The sequence below is a fragment of the Homarus americanus genome, unplaced genomic scaffold (assembly GCF_018991925.1).
Source record: "Homarus americanus isolate GMGI-L3 unplaced genomic scaffold, GMGI_Hamer_2.0 scaffold5777, whole genome shotgun sequence".
Taxonomy (NCBI): Eukaryota; Metazoa; Arthropoda; class Malacostraca; order Decapoda; family Nephropidae; genus Homarus; species Homarus americanus.
Window position 1 is genome coordinate 112,501 of NW_024737478.1, and position 5,000 is coordinate 117,500.

Below are 5,000 nucleotides of genomic sequence, written 5' to 3' on the forward strand. Positions count from 1 at the left end.
GAATGACAGATTATTTGTCAACAAACATCAGCTGTTCTATCCTTCTGCCTTCAACACACACACACACACACACACACACACACACACACACACACGCACACACACACACACACACGAATGCAAATGTAATGAAGAGGATTATTTTTCTGTCAAAGATGGAATACTGCTGATCCATCGCTTAAAAGTTTATTTAAATCGTCGGCACTGAATTTTTCCTTCGTCAGAGAAGAGAGAGAGAGAGAGAGAGAGAGAGAGAGAGAGAGAGAGAGAGAGAGGTATACCAATATATCGACAAGTTCATCTGAGAGATTGATCGCTTTATATTACCAACCTTCTCTACATTGTATAAAACACCTCTTTTATTTATTCTCGTTGTATAATGCGTGATTTATTCTACAGTTTTTCATCGTGTAGTTTTTATCGTTTTATGAAATTCACGTAAGCCTTAATTGATATATTCGATTCTTCTTTATGTTTCTTGTTCATTTTATTCAAATTTTTTCTTTGTTGCTTTTTTTTTATCGAACATTTTACCTAATCCCACAAAATTCCAATCATTTATCTAACCCTACACAAAGGTTCTTCTACACAAAAATTCCCGGCATTTATCTCGTCCCACAATACTGTCTCCAACAAAGAAATTCCCAACATCTAACTAATTCCAGAGTTCCTGTAAAGAATTTCCATCTTGGGTCTTCCTCCCTGGCAAGTTTGTGTACGTGTGTTGTGTGTGTGTGTGTGTGTGTGTGTGTGTCAACAAAGCCAGGAGACAGCCGGGTGTACCAGAGGTGAACGATAAGACAGCCGGGTGTACAGTCAATCCTAACCTAACCTAACCTAACCTAACCTAACCTAATTTCAATGCAGTACGATAGTTTGGGTTCGGAAGACTGGCAGTTCTCGGGGGTCTCTAGTCTCCGGCGCCATCCCTCCCTCCCTCCTTGTATGCTTATCACGGCTAGCGGGCGTATGACGTTCCCTTACCCTCCTATTTAGAACGATCCCAAGGGTACCATCATCCCCGTCATATGTCACGTCTGAAGGAGGTTTAGAACCAGAAGACATAGAGCCAGCAGACATAGAGCCAGCAGACATAGAGCCAGCAGACATAGAGCCAGCAGACATAGAACCAGCAGACATAGAGTCAGCAGACATAGAACCAGCAGACATAGAGCCAGACGGACAAATAAACAAACATCCCAGAGAGATAAATATTTACACACTGGAGAAACAAAAGCACAAAAGTATAAAAATAAATCCTTATGACATGACCAAAAGCTCCTCTGGACTTAAGTGTTGCGTCAACTAAAGTTTCTTCATCAAAGTTCTTCAAGTTTTCCCTTAAATTTAAACTTTTTTTCTCAAATTAAGTTTTTCGTCAAATAAAAAAAAAATATTTCGTGAAATTAAGTTCATCATTAAAGTTCTAAGGTTTTTCGTTAGAGATATTGAGAGACTGTGAGAGACTGTGAGAGACTGTGAGAGACTGTAAGAGACTGTGAGAGACTGTTGTGAGGAGTTTATGAGACACTGGACTAACTTGGTTTATGAGGCGAGTTAAATGTTCTCAACAAGTCTGTCCTATAAAGGGAATTCTTCTCCTTCTTCTTCTTCTTCTTCGTCTCATTATTAATTTTCATGTTCTTTTTCATATCATCATCATCATCATCATCATCATCATCATCATCATCATCATCATCACCGGTCAGTAGGTAGGCAACACTGGGTATATTTTCTCTTATATATAACCCGGATATCATTCTAACTTCGACCGTACGTAACAAGGATTTATTGTTGGAATATTCACGAGAGACAAGAGTTCGGCCCATGAAATATTCAACAGTGTCGTAGATTAATGATGTGGACCAGGTTCTGCATATGTGATTTCTCTCTCTCTCTTTCTCTCACTTTCTCTCATTATTTTTTTTGTCTCTACCTGTCTGGTTTTATCGTCTCTCTCTCTCTCTCTCTCTCTCCCTAATCAACCTTTTATATCTACAGCCAGAGTCACATATATCACCATTGAGTCACATATATCACCATTGAGTCACATATATCACCATTGAGTCACATATATCACCATCGAGTCACATATATCACCATCCAGGACAGATATATGAGCGACTCAACGACAATATCACCAATTATAAGAATAGGAATAGGGCCTTATACCTCAGTGGCAGCCATAGGCCTTATAGGACCAGACCAGCCATAGGTAATACAGAAACAGATATATGTCACTTGTGTTGAGACATATAAGACGTAAGACATATCACCAATAGTCATGTTTACGGTTCCTACGATGTTGTGTTCAGTCAGCGTTTAATTATTATTTTTTTTCACATGGTTTATTGCCCCTCTCAGTCTATGTCGTCCTGGGAATCGTTACGTCTCGTCAGGAGGTAAATAACCCGGGTATATATGGAAGCTTCAACCTTATAGCGTCTCTAGGCAACGATTCCCCATTCTCTACCTCCCTCTTGTCTCTTCGTCCCGGCCTCTTTCTTTTATGTTTATCGAGTTTCCTTTCTCTCTTGACTGACTGACTGACAAACTCAAAATAATCATCAGTATATCATTAACTAAATCTATCTATCTATCTATCTATCTATCTATCTATCTATCTATCTATCTATGAGGGCTGGATGGGTTTATTAGGACAACATTCTGTAGGAACTCGTGCCTATTCAGACTAGGGGCGATTAGGACCAGAAAATAATTACTTCAAAATTATAAATAATTATTGGATGCTGGGAGGAAGGGGGTGGGGGAAGGTAGGGGAAAGGTGGGGGAGGGTAGGGAAAAGGTGGGGGATGGGTGGGGGGAAGGTGGGGGAGGGGTAGGGTGTTATTTTCTTCCCATTGAGGTCAAATTTCCCAGTTTTGTGTATATTCTGACCCAAATTTTCCACTGAACATAATACCTTAATTATCCCCGTTGCGTAGTCTGTACACTTGTCCGTGCGTCTTGAAATTAGGTTAGGTTAGGTCAGGTTAGATTAGTTAGCAAGTAATTAGCATTGACAGATGTCATTAAAATCTTCCAAGCATCATTACGACCACTAATTACCCTGCAATCGAACGGTGGACCACATATTCGGAATTAGCAGACTTAGGATTACTTTTCTGAGGTGTTCAACCAAATGTGCTGATTGACGGTGAGAGTTAACACAGTATAGAGGAACATCCTGTAATACGAGATGGAAAGTTTACAAACATTAAATTCTCAACTAAAAGAACAAAAATCAAACAAAATAGAAGAACATGAAAGAAAATCTCTCAGAGAACTAAAAGAACCAGAACAAATGAGACGAGATTGAGAACATCAGAGCACCATCTTGAGAGCGAGCCTGTTTAGTTGAAAAATGTTGTCTTTGAAGTGTAACTTGAAGGGGAGCGACTCGAGGCTGGAGATGAAGGCGAGGCTGAGGGTCAACTTATGACGCTGAAACAACACGACTTGGCATCTCGCTAATGAAAGATTATTGCCACTTACGGCGCAGGATATACCACAAGTAATATAGATGACACATATATATCTTTATACCAACACCTTCCAACCCCTTTATTTAACGGACTATAAGCCGGGGGAAGTCCGCTATATCGAGAGTCTGTTAGATACGAAACTTCCATCTAAAGAACTATTTAAGTTGAAGCCGTAAAGGTAAGAGAGTCGTAACCTAACCCAGGAGCCTCACAAGTAAACATAAGATCTTATCATCCACACTGAGTCTTCACTACCCACCGGGAGGCTCCATCAGGGCTCAACCCAACTCAACAGCCACGTTCAACAAAACCTTTGGTACAGGTTAAAGACGGCTGATCCCGCTCTCCTCTAAGGGACGTAGAGATCCTACAAGAGTTTGACAGCCCTCTCAAGGATGTTTAGGATGGTGGTGATGGTGGTTAAGAAGGTGGTGGTGGTTAGGAAGGTGGTGGTGGTGGTTAGGATGATGGTGGCGGCGATTGCGGTTGCGGTGGTGATGGCAGCGGCTTCAACATCACACTCCAGGTGTTCGGGAATCAGAGCAAGAGAAGGCCAATCAGACAAGCAGTGTGGCAGCTTATTCCAGAGGCCTCCGACCGTCGTACACTCAGACCACTCGTCCCCAAGTCCAATTTTCAGTTCTCTTTGACTGGCACAAATTTCGATATCGCGAGTAGGACGCCGGCGGCTTTGATGTACACCCAAACCTTACCCAGGATAACTTACTCCCAGGAACTCAAGCCTCACCTGATGGCTTCAAGTACCATTACCTGATAACTTCACTCCTCCCTCCCCTTCAAGCTTGCCTTTTGAAGCTTGTCTTGGAATTTAGAGACCAACCATCAAGCTTTGTAATGCCGGTAACAAGTTCAGATTAAACCTGAACTCTATAACGTAATCCTTTTGAAGTGAAATCCGAAATTCAGATTTGTACTTAAGTTTTTATCGTCGGCGGTTGAGTCGTCATTACCAATTTCAATTCAGGATTTAGTTTTCACATTAAACTTTTATAATGTGATTTCAAATTCAGATTCAGACAAAAGTGGTCCAAGTTCGAAGCGTAATATTAATTTGAGTAAGTAACAATTATCTGCTTTTATAACTCGCTTAATGTATCTTTTATAACTCGCTTAATGTATCTTTTATAACTCACTTAATGTATCTTTTATAACTCGCTTAATGTATCTTTTATAACTCGCTTAATGAACTAATAATACTAAATGTTGTATGTTATTATGTAGAGAGTCTTAGAGTCTTACAACAGCCTTCCTCTTATAGTGTAAAGACTCATAACCTTATCTCTTAGTCTCAACATGTTATAATTTATCAACAGAGGCCTAAGTATTTGTTACATGTTGTTGTTGTTATTTGTTGTTGGTGTTATTTGTTGTTGTTACTTGTTGTTATTGTTGTAGGTGCTTCAACTACCAGGGTTATTGAGCACCGTTCATTGGGTCTTTGTTTTAGGTGCTTCTGTAACCTGTATCCCCTTCCCTAGCCTGTTCATGCCCCGG